The sequence below is a fragment of the Anomaloglossus baeobatrachus genome, chromosome 12 (genome assembly GCF_048569485.1).
Source record: "Anomaloglossus baeobatrachus isolate aAnoBae1 chromosome 12, aAnoBae1.hap1, whole genome shotgun sequence".
NCBI classification, from domain to species: Eukaryota; Metazoa; Chordata; class Amphibia; order Anura; family Aromobatidae; genus Anomaloglossus; species Anomaloglossus baeobatrachus.
The window spans coordinates 90,570,647-90,585,907 of NC_134364.1; the positions used below are offsets into that span (position 1 = coordinate 90,570,647).

The following is a 15,261-nucleotide window of genomic DNA, read 5'->3' on the forward strand; positions in this document are numbered from 1 at the left end:
TGCTGTGTGATACTGTCTACTAAGCTGTGTATCTAATCCTATCCTGTGTGATACTGTCTGCTGAGCTGTGTATCTAATCATATCCTGTATGATACTGTCTGCTGAGCAGTGTATCTAATCCTATGCTGTGTGATACTGTCTACTAAGCTGTGTATCTAATCCTATCCTGTGTGATACTGTCTTCTGAGCTGTGTATCTAATCCTATGCTGTGTGATACTGTCTGCTGAGCTGTGTATCTAATCCTATCCTGTGTGATACTGTCTGCTGAGCTGTGTATCTAATCCTATTCTGTGTGATACTGTCTGCTGAGCTGTGTATCTAATCCTCTCCTGTGTGATACTGTCTGCTCAGCTGTGTATCTAATCCTCTCCTGTGTGATACTGTCTGCTGAGCTGTGTATCTAATCATATCCTGTGTGATAGTCTGCTGAGCCGTGTATCTAATCCTATTATGTGTGATACTGTCTGCTGAGCCGTGTATCTAATCCTATCCTGTGTGATACTGTCTGCTGAGCTGTGTATCTAATCCTATCCCATGTGATACTGTCTGCTGAGCTGTGTATCTAATCCTATCCCGTGTGATACTGTGTGCTGAGCTGTGTATCTAATCCTATTCTGTGTGATACTGTCTTCTGAGCTGTGTATCTAATCCTATTCTGTGTGATACTGTCTGCTGAGCTGTGTATCTAATCCTCTCCTGTGTGATACTGTCTGATGAGCTGTGTATCTAATCCTCTCCTGTGTGATACTGTCTGCTGAGCTGTGTATCTAATCATATCCTGTGTGATAGTCTGCTGAGCCGTGTATCTAATCCTATTCTGTGTGATACTGTCTGCTGAGCTGTGTATCTAATCCTATTCTGTGTGATACGGTTTGCTGATCTGTGTATCTAATCATATCCTGTATGATACTGTCTGCTGAGCTGTGTATCTAATCCTATGCTGTGTGATACTGTCTACTAAGCTGTGTATCTAATCCTATCCTGTGTGATACTGTCTGCTGAGTTGTGTATCTAATCCTATCCTGTATGATACTGTCTGCTGAGCAGTGTATCTAATCCTATGCTGTGTGATACTGTCTACTAAGCTGTGTATCGAATCCTATCCTGTGTGATACTCTCTGCTGAGCTGTGTATCTAATCCTATCCTGTGTGATACTGTCTGCTGAGCTGTGTATCTAATCCTATCCTGTGTGATACTGTCTGCTGAGCTGTGTATCTAATCCTATTCTGTGTGATACGGTCTGCTGATCTGTGTATCTAATCATATCCTGTAAGATACTGTCTGCTGAGCTGTGTATCTAATCCTCTCTTGTGTAATACTGTCTGCTGATCTGTGTATCTAATCATATCCTGTGTGATACTGTCTGCTGAGCTGTGTATCTAATCCTATGCTGTGTGATACTGTCTGCTGAGCTGTGTATCTAATCCTATCCTGTGTAATACTGTCTGCTGAGCTGTGTATCTAATCCTATCCTGTGTAATACTGTCTGCTGAGCTGTGTATCTAATCCTCTCTTGTGTAATACTGTCTGCTGAGCTGTGTATCTAATCCTATCCTGTGTGATACTGTCTGCTGAGCTGTGTATCTAATCCTATCCTGTGTAATACTGTCTGCTGAGCTGTGTATCTAATCCTCTCTTGTGTAATACTGTCTGCTGAGCTGTGTATCTAATCCTATCCTGTGTGATACTGTCTGCTGAGCTGTGTATCTAATCCTATGCTGTGTGATACTGTCTGCTGAGCTGTGTATCTAATCCTATCCTGTGTAATACTGTCTGCTGAGCTGTGTATCTAATCCTATCCTGTGTAATACTGTCTGCTGAGCTGTGTATCTAATCCTCTCTTGTGTAATACTGTCTGCTGAGCTGTGTATCTAATCCTATCCTGTGTGATACTGTCTGCTGAGCTGTGTATCTAAGCCTATCCTGTGTAATACTGTCTGCTGAGCTGTGTATCTAATCCTCTCTTGTGTGATACTGTCTGCTGAGCTGTGTATCTAATCCTCTCTTGTGTAATACTGTCTGCTGAGCTGTGTATCTAATCCTCTCCTGTGTAATACTGTCTGCTGAGCTGTGTATCTAATCCTATCCTGTGTAAGTATTATGTAGGCAGAAGTATGCAGACACGGTAAAATTACACAGCAGTTTTATACAGGCAATGTCTGCTGAGCTGTGTATCTAATCCCATTTTGTGTGATACTGTATGCTGAGCTGTGTATCTAATCCTATCCTGTGTGATACTGTCTGCTGAGCTGTGTATCTAATCCTATCCTGTGTGATACTGTCTGCTGAGCTGTGTATCTAATCCTCTCCTGTGTAATACTGTCTGCTGAGCTGTGTATCTAATCCTATCCTGTGTGATACTGTCTGCTGAGCTGTGTATCTAATCCTCTCTTGTGTAATACTGTCTGCTGAGCTGTGTATCTAATCCTCTCCTGTGTAATACTGTCTGCTGAGCTGTGTATCTAATCCTATCCTGTGTAATACTGTCTGCTGAGCTGTGTATCTAATCCTATCCTGTGTAATACTGTCTGCTGAGCTGTGTATCTAATCCTATCCTGTGTAATACTGTCTGCTGAGCTGTGTATCTAATCCTCTCTTGTGTAATACTGTCTGCTGAGCTGTGTATCTAATCCTATCCTGTGTGATACTGTCTGCTGAGCTGTGTATCTAAGCCTATCCTGTGTAATACTGTCTGCTGAGCTGTGTATCTAATCCTCTCTTGTGTGATACTGTCTGCTGAGCTGTGTATCTAATCCTCTCTTGTGTAATACTGTCTGCTGAGCTGTGTATCTAATCCTCTCCTGTGTAATACTGTCTGCTGAGCTGTGTATCTAATCCTATCCTGTGTAAGTATTATGTAGGCAGAAGTATGCAGACACGGTAAAATTACACAGCAGTTTTATACAGGCAATGTCTGCTGAGCTGTGTATCTAATCCCATTTTGTGTGATACTGTATGCTGAGCTGTGTATCTAATCCTATCCTGTGTGATACTGTCTGCTGAGCTGTGTATCTAATCCTATCCTGTGTAATACTGTCTGCTGAGCTGTGTATCTAATCCTATCCTGTGTAATACTGTCTGCTGAGCTGTGTATCTAATCCTATCCTGTGTGATACTGTCTGCTGAGCTGTGTATCTAAGCCTATCCTGTGTAATACTGTCTGCTGAGCTGTGTATCTAATCCTCTCTTGTGTAATACTGTCTGCTGAGCTGTGTATCTAATCCTCTCCTGTGTAATACTGTCTGCTGAGCTGTGTATCTAATCCTATCCTGTGTAATACTGTCTGCTGAGCTGTGTATCTAATCCTATCCTGTGTAATACTGTCTGCTGAGCTGTGTATCTAATCCTATTCTGTGTGATACTGTCTGCTGAGCTGTGTATCTAATCCTATTCTGTGTGATACTGTCTGCTGAGCCGTGTATCTAATACTATCATGTGTGATACTGTCTGATGAGCTGTGTATCTATCCTATTCTGTGTGATACTGTCTGCTGAGCTGTGTATCTCATCCTATCCCGTGTGATACTGTCTGCTGAGCTGTGTATCTAATCCTATCCCGTGTGATACTGTCTGCTGAGCTGTGTATCTAATCCTCTCCTGTGTGATACTGTCTGCTGAGCTGTGTATCTAATCCTCTCCTGTGTGATACTGTCTGCTCAGCTGTGTATCTAATCATATCCTGTGTGATAGTCTGCTGAGCCGTGTATCTAATCCTATTCTGTGTGATACTGTCTGCTGAGCTGTGCATCTAATCCTATGTGATACTGTCTGCTGAGCTGTGTATCTAATCCTATTCTGTGTGATACGGTCTGCTGATCTGTGTATCTAATCATATCCTGTATGATACTGTCTGCTGAGCTGTGTATCTAATCCTATGCTGTGTGATACTGTCTACTAAGCTGTGTATCTAATCCTATCCTGTGTGATACTGTCTGCTGAGCTGTGTATCTAATCATATCCTGTATGATACTGTCTGCTGAGCAGTGTATCTAATCCTATGCTGTGTGATACTGTCTACTAAGCTGTGTATCTAATCCTATCCTGTGTGATACTGTCTTCTGAGCTGTGTATCTAATCCTATGCTGTGTGATACTGTCTGCTGAGCTGTGTATCTAATCCTATCCTGTGTGATACTGTCTGCTGAGCTGTGTATCTAATCCTATCCTGTGTGATACTGTCTGCTGAGTTGTGTATCTATCCTATTCTGTGTGATACTGTCTGCTGAGCTGTGTATCTAATCCTATTCTGTGTGATACTGTCTGCTGAGCTGTGTATCTAATCCTCTCCTGTGTGATACTGTCTGCTCAGCTGTGTATCTAATCCTCTCCTGTGTGATACTGTCTGCTGAGCTGTGTATCTAATCATATCCTGTGTGATAGTCTGCTGAGCCGTGTATCTAATCCTATTATGTGTGATACTGTCTGCTGAGCCGTGTATCTAATCCTATCCTGTGTGATACTGTCTGCTGAGCTGTGTATCTAATCCTATCCCATGTGATACTGTCTGCTGAGCTGTGTATCTAATCCTATCCCGTGTGATACTGTGTGCTGAGCTGTGTATCTAATCCTATTCTGTGTGATACTGTCTTCTGAGCTGTGTATCTAATCCTATTCTGTGTGATACTGTCTGCTGAGCTGTGTATCTAATCCTCTCCTGTGTGATACTGTCTGATGAGCTGTGTATCTAATCCTCTCCTGTGTGATACTGTCTGCTGAGCTGTGTATCTAATCATATCCTGTGTGATAGTCTGCTGAGCCGTGTATCTAATCCTATTCTGTGTGATACTGTCTGCTGAGCTGTGTATCTAATCCTATTCTGTGTGATACGGTTTGCTGATCTGTGTATCTAATCATATCCTGTATGATACTGTCTGCTGAGCTGTGTATCTAATCCTATGCTGTGTGATACTGTCTACTAAGCTGTGTATCTAATCCTATCCTGTGTGATACTGTCTGCTGAGTTGTGTATCTAATCCTATCCTGTATGATACTGTCTGCTGAGCAGTGTATCTAATCCTATGCTGTGTGATACTGTCTACTAAGCTGTGTATCGAATCCTATCCTGTGTGATACTCTCTGCTGAGCTGTGTATCTAATCCTATCCTGTGTGATACTGTCTGCTGAGCTGTGTATCTAATCCTATCCTGTGTGATACTGTCTGCTGAGCTGTGTATCTAATCCTATTCTGTGTGATACGGTCTGCTGATCTGTGTATCTAATCATATCCTGTAAGATACTGTCTGCTGAGCTGTGTATCTAATCCTCTCTTGTGTAATACTGTCTGCTGATCTGTGTATCTAATCATATCCTGTGTGATACTGTCTGCTGAGCTGTGTATCTAATCCTATGCTGTGTGATACTGTCTGCTGAGCTGTGTATCTAATCCTATCCTGTGTAATACTGTCTGCTGAGCTGTGTATCTAATCCTATCCTGTGTAATACTGTCTGCTGAGCTGTGTATCTAATCCTCTCTTGTGTAATACTGTCTGCTGAGCTGTGTATCTAATCCTATCCTGTGTGATACTGTCTGCTGAGCTGTGTATCTAATCCTATCCTGTGTAATACTGTCTGCTGAGCTGTGTATCTAATCCTCTCTTGTGTAATACTGTCTGCTGAGCTGTGTATCTAATCCTATCCTGTGTGATACTGTCTGCTGAGCTGTGTATCTAATCCTATGCTGTGTGATACTGTCTGCTGAGCTGTGTATCTAATCCTATCCTGTGTAATACTGTCTGCTGAGCTGTGTATCTAATCCTAACCTGTGTAATACTGTCTGCTGAGCTGTGTATCTAATCCTCTCTTGTGTAATACTGTCTGCTGAGCTGTGTATCTAATCCTATCCTGTGTGATACTGTCTGCTGAGCTGTGTATCTAATCCTCTCCTGTGTAATACTGTCTGCTGAGCTATGTATCTAATCCTATCCTGTGTAATACTGTCTGCTGAGCTGTGTATCTAATCCTATCCTGTGTGATACTGTCTGCTGAGCTGTGAATCTATCCTATTCTGTGTGATACTGTCTGCTGAGCTGTGTATCTAATCCTATCAGACAGTATCACACAGGATAGGATTAGATACATAGCTCAGCAGACAGTATCACACATGGTAAGATTAGATACATGGCTCCGCAGAGGGTATCACACATGGTAAGATTGGATACACAGCTCAGCAGAGGGTATCACACATGGTAAGATTAGATACACGGCTCAGCAGAGGGTATCACACATGGTAAGATTAGATACACAGCTCAGTAGACCGTATCACACATGGTAAGATTGGATACACGGCTCAGCAGAGGGTATGGTAAGATACACAGCTCAGCAGAGGGTATGGTAAGATTAGATACACAGCTCAGCAGAGGGTATGGTAAGATTGGATACACAGCTCAGCAGAGGGTATCACACAGGATAGGCTTAGATACACAGCTCAGCAGAGGGTATGGTAAGATTAGATACACGGCTCAGCAGAGGGTATCACACATGGTAAGATTAGATACACAGCTCAGCAGAGGGTATCACACATGGTAAGATTAGATACACAGCTCAGTAGACAGTATAACACATGGTAAGATTAGATACACAGCTCAGCAGAGGGTATGGTAAGATTAGATACACAGCTCAGCAGAGGGTATGGTAAGATTAGATACACAGCTGAGCAGAGGGTATGGTAAGATTAGATACACAGCTCAGCAGAGGGTATAGGATTAGATACACGGCTCAGCAGAGGGTATAGGATTAGATACACAGCTCAGCAGAGGGTATAAGATTAGATACACAGCTCAGCAGAGGGTATAAGATTAGATACACAGCTCAGCAGAGGGTATAAGATTAGATACACAGCTCAGCAGAGGGTATAAGATTAGATACACAGCTCAGCAGAGGGTATAAGATTAGATACACAGCTCAGCAGAGGGTATGGTAAGATTAGATACACAGCTCAGCAGTACTGGTCCCCGGAGATTGTTATGGTGACGTTCGGTGAGTTGGTGGCGGCGCAGTGTTCCACGAGGTTTTCTCCGTGATACCCCACGCTCCCGGCATCCCGCACAGCACAGAGCCCGCAGGTACCGGGGCACATGCATGACAAAGCCTCAGGTTGTACCCAGTGACATCACTGTGCGGGCTGCCTCCCCGGCTGAGGGCGGGACGGGTCTCAAGTTCCTCAAGGAAGTGCCCGAGAAGTTATCGGAGACGTTTGTGCGTCTGTCAGCGGCGGGAGAGTGCACAGCGAGTGCGAGCTGCGGGGCTGACAGCACAAGTAAGTGACTGGGGGGCGCACAGGGGAGCCCGCTGCATATACAGGGCCGGCTCCCCGAAATCACCACTGCTTATGTCTCCTGTGTAAGAAGCTGCCACCGCACAACAAAGCATAGTCTGCGATCTCAGGCTGCAGCCTTATCACTGGTCACCATATGTGGCTGTCACACGCACTACTCCGCGGGCAGCATAGCTACCTGGCAAGGACGAGGTTAAATCCTGAAGAAGGGATGGAGCTGGAGGAATACAATGAATTCTGTCTTTTTCCAGTCTTGTAGGGACTTGCAGGCAGGAATGTGCAGCTTTACAGCATAAAGTGTCACCCACAGAGGGGAATTTCCAGGAAGATTCACTGTATTTCTAGTAGTAGGGTTGTCAGTGTCATAATACAGGATAAGACTCGAGATAAGATGTCAGCACTCAGCAGAGACCCTTCACTCCATTCATAGCTGCTGTGTCCTATCGCCGCTAGGAAGGGGACCGCCATGGGGTCTACAGTAAGCCCTGGAGTCAGAGGAGAAGATAGTTTACATTATTTATTACTAGGTCACTCTCTCAGCAGATGCAGGTCAAGATCAGTTGCTGGTGGAAGTGTAAAGTGCAGACGGTCACAGTTTTGCTGTATCAGGCGCTGTCACCTCTGTCACCCATAGTCCAGATGTCACAGCTCGGTGCACAGCCACCACAGCCTTTTCATTGATTCAAGTCATTCTGACCAACAGGTTCCAGCTGATCCTATATTGTATATTCCCTGGCCTGTAAGTGACTGCACTATGGAAGTCTCCATCTAGGCTCTTACTAGCACTCATTCCACCCCTTTCCCTGTCTGTCCTCTAGCTCTCTTTACTAGTGATGAGCGAGAACTACACTGCTCAGGTGCTTGGTACTTGTAACAAGCAGATAAAGCTCCGATGGGCGCAACTCAAACACCGGAGTACAAAGTCATCATTGACAAGTATTTTTCGACAAAATCTTCCAGAAAAATACTCGAGTCCCCGACTCTCTTCCATTATAGTTAGGAGCTCAAAGTGCGTCCAACTGCTCTTAACAAGTACCGAACACCCGAGTATGGCAGTGCTCGCTCATCACTGCTCTTTAGACTTTATTTTGCCTTTCAATTCATTTTTTATCTTTCTAATTTCCTTTTTGTTTTTGCTTTCCTTTCATTTCTTTTCACTTTCTATCATGCACTCTATTCTTTGTTTTCTTTATTTTTCTCTCACACCTTTCTTTCCTTTTTTCATTCTCATTCTCTCGCTTTCCTCCTCTCTTTCTCTCTCTACTCTCTCAACCTTTCTCTCTCTTCTATTGGACTCCCTCAAAGTATCTTACTTTCTTTTTTTTTTCTATCCTTGGCTTTTCCCTCACTCTCTTCCTCACTGTTTTTAGTCTCTTTTTCCTACTCTCTCTTCTCTCCTTTTCTCTTTTCTCAGACCCCCTTCCAATATTTTCCTATCTCCTTTTCTCTCACTTTCTCACTCTTTTTTTCTCCCTTTCTCTCTCTCCCCTCGGACTCCCCTTCAGTATTTTCCTCTCACTCTTTTTTATCTCCCTCTCATCTTGGACTGCCTTTCAGTAATCTCCTCTCTTTCTCTCACTCTTTTTTTCCTCCCGTTCTCCCTCTCGAACTGCTTTTTAGTAATTTCCTCTCTTTCTCTCACTCTTTTTTTCCTCCCGTTCTCCCTCTCGAACTGCTTTTCAGTAATTTCCTCCCTTTCTCCCTCTTGGACTGCTTTTCAGTAATTTCCTCCCTTTCTCCCTCTTGGACTGCTTTTCAGTAATTTCCTCTCTTTCTCGCACTCTTTTTTTTCCTCCCTTTCTCCCTCTTGGACTGCTTTTCAGTAATTTCCTTTCTTTCCCTCACTCTTTTTTTCCTCCCTTTCTCCCTCTTGGACTGCTTTTTAGTAATTTCCTCTCTTTCTCTCACTCTTTTTTTCCTCCCTATTCTCCCTCTCGAACTGCTTTTCAGTAATTTCCTCTCTTTCGCTCACTCTTTTTTTCCTCCCTTTCTCCCTCTTGGACTGCTTTTCAGTAAATTCCTTTCTTTCCCTCACTCTTTTTTTCCTCCCTCTTTCCCTTTCTCCCTCTTGAACTGCTTTTCAGTAATTTCCTTTCTTTCTCTCACTTTTTTTCCTCCCTCTCCTCTCAGATTCCCTTTCACTATTTTCCTCTCTTTCTTTCCCTCACTCTTTTTTCCTCCCTTTCTCCCTCTTGGACTGCTTTTCAGTAAATTCCTTTCTTTCCCTCACTCTTTTTTTCCTCCCTTTCTCCCTCTTGGACTGGTTTTCAGTAATCTCTACTCTTTTTCTCGCTCACTCTTTTTTTCCTCCCTCTTTCCCTTTCTCCCTCTTGAACTGCTTTTCAGTAATTTCCTCTCTTTCCCTCACTTTTTTTTTCTCCCTTTCTTCCTCTCCTCTGAAACTGCCTTTCAGTAATTTCCTCTCTTTCTCTCCCTCTCCTCTTAGATCCCCCCTTTACTATTTTCCGCTCTTTCTTTCCCTCACTTTTTTTCCTCCCTTTCTTCCTCTCAGACTTCTTTTCAGTAATTTCCTCTCTTTCTCTCACCTTTTTCTCTCCCTTTCATCTCTGATTTCCTTTCACTATTTTCCTCTCTTTCCCTCACTCTTTTTTCTCCCTTTCAGCCTCTCCTCTTAGACTCCCTTTCAGTATTTTCCTCTAGTCGTTTCTCTTGCACTTTTTTTTCTACCTTTCTCCCTCTCCGCTTGGACTGCTTTTCAGTAATTTCCTCTTTTTCTCTCCCTCTCCTCTCGGACTCCCTTTCAGTATTTTCCTCTCTTAATTTCACTCTTTTTTTCCCCCCTTTCTTCCTATCCTCTTGGACACCCTTTCACTATTTTCCTCTCTTTCTTTCTCTGACTCTTTTCTTTCTATCTTTCTCCTTCTCCTCTTGGACTACTTTTCAGCAATTTCCTCTCTTTCTCACATGCTTTTTTTCTCCCTTTCTTTCTCTCTCCTCCATCCCTTTCTGCACATATGGGGTGGGGGGCACTGCTGTGGAGATGGGCATTAGCGCTGTGTGACAGGATGTGCCGGCTGCAGGTTTTTGGGGCATAGGAACCTGTCAGTCATCCTGTGGTTGGGGATGGACAGGAAGCAGGCGGCTGTCATGTCGTAACCCCATCATTAACCCTCCAGTTCCTGTACGTGGTGTCAATGTCATTCTTACACCACAGGCTTAGCTGCTTTTCATAGTCATCTGTAAATGGCGCCTTCTCCGTGGTGCTTGGGGTCTGACCTCACCTCCGCCCTCCTTTCCCTGGCTACAGTGGGCAGATCAGCCATTCAGGGTCTTGGAAGCTGAGTGCTGTCATAATAATCACCACCTTGCTTCACCAGATATGGATACTTGTCATGGTCAATTATAGCAGTACCTGAAGACTCACTATCTCAACCGCTGGAAAGTCCAGGATTGATACCCTCCAGCGCTCTGCAAAGTCCTCATGTTTACATAGGCAATGTGTGGAAATGGAAACTGTCCACACCAGTCCAACAACACCACGCAGAAGTGGTGTGATCTCAGTGTCAACCTCCAAATCCATCACTAGAAATCGGCGATGACATCACCGAGAACACCGCTTATCCATAACTAGAGATCGGCGGTGATATCACCGAGAGCACCGCTTATCCGTAACTTGAGATCGGCGGTGACATCACCGAGAACACCGCTTATCCATAACTAGAGATCGGCGGTGACATCACCGAGAGCACCGCTTATCCGTAACTTGAGATCGGCGGTGACATCACGGAGAACGCTGCCTATGCTTCAGTAGACATCAACAGTGACATCACTGAGAACGCCACCTATCCATCACTAGAGATCGGCGGTGACATCACTGAGAATGCCGCCTCTCCATCACTAGAGATCAGCGGTGACATCACTGAGAACACCGCCTATCCATCACTAGAGATCAGCAGTGACATCACTGAGAACACCGCCTATCCATCACTAGAGATCGGCGGTGACATCACTGAGAACACCGCCTATGCTTCAGTAGAGATCAACAGTGACATCACTGAGAACACCGCCTATCCATCACAAGAGATCGGCGGTGACATCACTGAGAACGCCACCTATCCATCACTAGAGATCAGCGGTGACATCACTGAGAACACCGCCTATCCATCACTAGAGATCAGCGGTGACATCACGGAGAACGCCACCTATCCATCACTAGAGATCGGCGGTGACATCACTGAGAACACCGCCTATGCTTCAGTAGAGATCAACAGTGACATCACTGAGAACGCCGCCTATCCATCACTAGAGATCAGAAGTGACATCACTGAGAACACCGCCTATCCATCACTAGAGATCAGCTGTGACATCACTGAGAACGCCGCCTATCCATCACTAGAGATCAGCTGTGACATCACTGAGAATGCTGCCTATGCTTCAGTAGACATCAACAGTGACATCACTGAGAACGCCACCTATCCATCACTAGAGATCAGAAGGGACATCACTGAGAACACCGCCTATCCATCACTGAGAACGCCTCCTATCCATCACTGAGAACGCCTCCTATCCATCACTGAGAACACCGCCTATCCATCACTAGAGATCAACAGTGACATCACTGAGAACACCGCCTATCCATCACCAGAGATCAGCGGTGACATCACTGAGAACACCGCCTATCCATCACTGAGATCGCCTCCTATCCATCACTGAGAACACCGCCTATCCATCACTAGAGATCAACAGTGACATCACTGAGAACACCGCCTATCCATCACTAGAGATCAGAAGTGACATCACTGAGAACACCGCCTATCCATCACTAGAGATCAGTGGTGACATCACTGAGAATGCCGCCTATCCATCACTAGAGATCAGAAGTGACATCACTGAGAACACCGCCTATCCATCACTAGAGATCAGCGGTGACATCACTGAGAACACCGCCTATCCATCACTAGAGATCAGAAGTGACATCACTGAGAACACCGCCTATCCATCACTAGAGATCAGCGGTGACATCACTGAGAACACCGCCTATCGATCACTAGAGATCAGCGGTGACATCACTGAGAACACCGCCTATCCAGCACTAGAGATCAGAAGTGACATCACTGAGAATACCACCTATCCATCACTAGAGATCAGAAGTGACATCACTGAGAACACCGCCTATCCAGCACTAGAGATCAGCGGTGACATCACTGAGAACACCGCCTATCCATCACCAGAGATCAGCAGTGACATCACTGAGAATGCCGCTGTGAAGCCCCGCCGGTGTCGTATCGGTGCATACCTTCAGGGACTCCACGTAGCTGGTGCTGGTCACAGGTAGGGAATCTTCAGTTTTGATCGTGACGCCACTCTCAGTATTGCGGTCAGTGGGGACCGCCACTGCAGGTTAGGGGACGCCTGGAGCTGATGGTGGGTGCAGTCGGATGTAGTAGCCTCCTGAGAGTGAGGCAAGCCCCAGGGCCCGGTGTGGGTTTGTAGTACCACAAGTCGCAGAATAACTCAACACAGTCAGAAATGTCTTTCAAGGGCTTTACTCACATTTGGTGGCAGGGTGAGTAGCCCGGGCGTAGCTGGGATGAACCAGATGGGAACCAGGTATCCTTCAGGCTGACTTTATGAGGGTGACTACTGACTCGCCTTCCTTAGCCCTTGGTGGTTTGGGGTGACCCCGACTTTGAGTCCCTATGGGGGTCGCCCAGGGAAGATGCTGCAGCCTCTCTCCCCCTTTGGTTTGCCGTTTGCTTGTTCCCCGGACCAGGCCACTCCAGCTGCTTGCCTCCTGTGACCTATGGGCCCTCACTGCGGTTACGTGGCTGCGGCTTTTGTGGTGTTGTGGTGTGGGCTTTGAGAGCCCCACACCGGCAGGTTTAGCAGAAGAAAGCTGGATCTATCTTCGCTTCGGGATCTGCCGCCCGGTTGGGCCTGGTGCTCTCTAGCAGTCTCCTTACTTCCCACTCCGTTGCACTCTCTAGCTGAAGCTGGCTTTCAGGTAGCACTCCTAGTTGACCGTTCTCCCCCGTCTGTAGCCACTGCGCGGACGCTGTCAGATTGCACAGCTCCAGGGATCTGCTCCTCACTTGAGCTCCCTGGACTCTACACTGAACTGGCTCACTGCTCCTCCTCTCCTGTTCTTGCCTACGCCACCTAGCAACCAGACTCTCCACCACACCCCTTGAGAGGAGATGGAGGCTTTTGGCCCCCTCCACTATTCCAGTGAAGGTCAAGGCTTTGCCCCCTCCTGGGATCCCCAGGGGTCCTCTCAAAGGTACATGTGTGAGACCTGGTCACTATGCGCCTGTGTTCCACACCCCAGTCAGCCTTCTGGATTACCTGTATTGTACTGTCCCCAGCATGGGTGCAGTACTCAGTGGTGCCTGACCAGGTCAGGGGCGCCACACCGCCTATCCATCACTAGAGATCAGAAGTGACATCACTGAGAACACCGCCTATCCATCACTAGAGATCAGCGGTGACATCACTGAGAACACCGCCTATCCATCACTAGAGATCAGAAGTGACATCACTGAGAACACCGCCTATCCATCACTAGAGATCAGCGGTGACATCACTGAGAACACCGCCTATCCATCACTAGAGATCAGAAGTGACATCACTGAGAACACCGCCTATCCATCACTAGAGATCAGCGGTGACATCACTGAGAACACCGCCTATCCATGACTAGAGATCAGAAGTGACATCACTGTGAACACCGCCTATCCATCACTAGAGATCAGCGGTGACATCACTGAGAACACCGCCTATCCAGCACTAGAGATCAGCGGTGACATCACTGAGAACACCGCCTATCCATCACTAGAGATCAGCGGTGACATCACTGAGAACACCGCCTATCCATCACCAGAGATCAGCAGTGACATCACTGAGAATGCCGCCTATCCATCACTAGAGATCAGAAGTGACATCACTGAGAACACCGCCTATCCATCACTAGAGATCAGCGGTGACATCACTGAGAACACCGCCTATCCATCACTAGAGATCAGAAGTGACATCACTGAGAACACCGCCTATCCATCACTAGAGATCAGCGGTGACATCACTGAGAACACCGCCTATCCATCACTAGAGATCAGAAGTGACATCACTGAGAACACCGCCTGTCCATCACTAGAGATCAGCGGTGACATCACTGAGAACACCGCCTATCCATCACTAGAGATCAGAAGTGACATCACTGAGAACACCGCCTATCCATCACTAGAGATCAGCGGTGACATCACTGAGAACGCCACCTATCCATCACAAGAGATCAGCAGTGACATCACTGAGAATGCCGCCTATCCATCACTAGAGATCAGCGGTGACATCACTGAGAACACCGCCTATCCATCACTAGAGATCAGCAGTGACATCACTGAGAATGCCGCCTATCCATCACTAGAGATCAGCGGTGACATCACTGAGAACACCGCCTATCCATCACTAGAGATCAGCAGTGACATCACTGAGAACACCGCCTATCCATCACTAGAGATCAGCAGTGACATCACTGAGAACACCGCCTATCCATCACTAGAGATCAGCGGTGACATCACTGAGAACGCCACCTATCCATCACTAGAGATCAGCAGTGACATCACTGAGAATGCCGCCTATCCATCACTAGAGATCAGCAGTGACATCACTGAGAATGCCGCCTATCCATCACTAGAGATCGGTGGTGACATCACTGAAAACGCCGCCTATCCATCACTAGAGATCAGCGGTGACATCACTGAGAATGCCGCTGTCACAAACCACCGGGGGGGTCACTCAGAAATCCCCCGCGCTGGCTACCAGTACGTCACAATCGGGGGGTAACAAGTGGGGGGGTCACCCCTCCTTTATACCTCCCGACCGACAGAGCACGTGATGCGCTCTCTAGCGCCCCTCTTATAGTCAGGCCAATTATGGAATTGCCCGACAATAAGCAAGGAGGCCGCTATACTACTTATGCCGATTATTGAAGGGTCCCCGGTGAGAGTAGGGTATATATTCCCCCGACCTCC

At 46.3% G+C, this 15,261-nt stretch overlaps 1 protein-coding gene across 4 annotated transcripts in view; it reads left to right on the forward strand.

Moving 5' to 3' along the window:
• Positions 1-15,261, forward strand: part of TNFAIP8L2 (TNF alpha induced protein 8 like 2) — a 113,316-nt gene that overhangs the window by 72,636 nt on the left and 25,419 nt on the right. The window contains exon 1 of one of the 4 annotated variants that reach the window (XM_075329622.1): positions 7,152-7,255. The exons of the other annotated variants lie outside the window; for them this stretch is intronic. The gene's annotated coding sequence lies outside the window, so the exon portion shown is untranslated. Of the gene's footprint in view, positions 1-7,151; positions 7,256-15,261 lie in introns of those variants that run through there. 4 annotated transcript variants of the gene reach the window in all.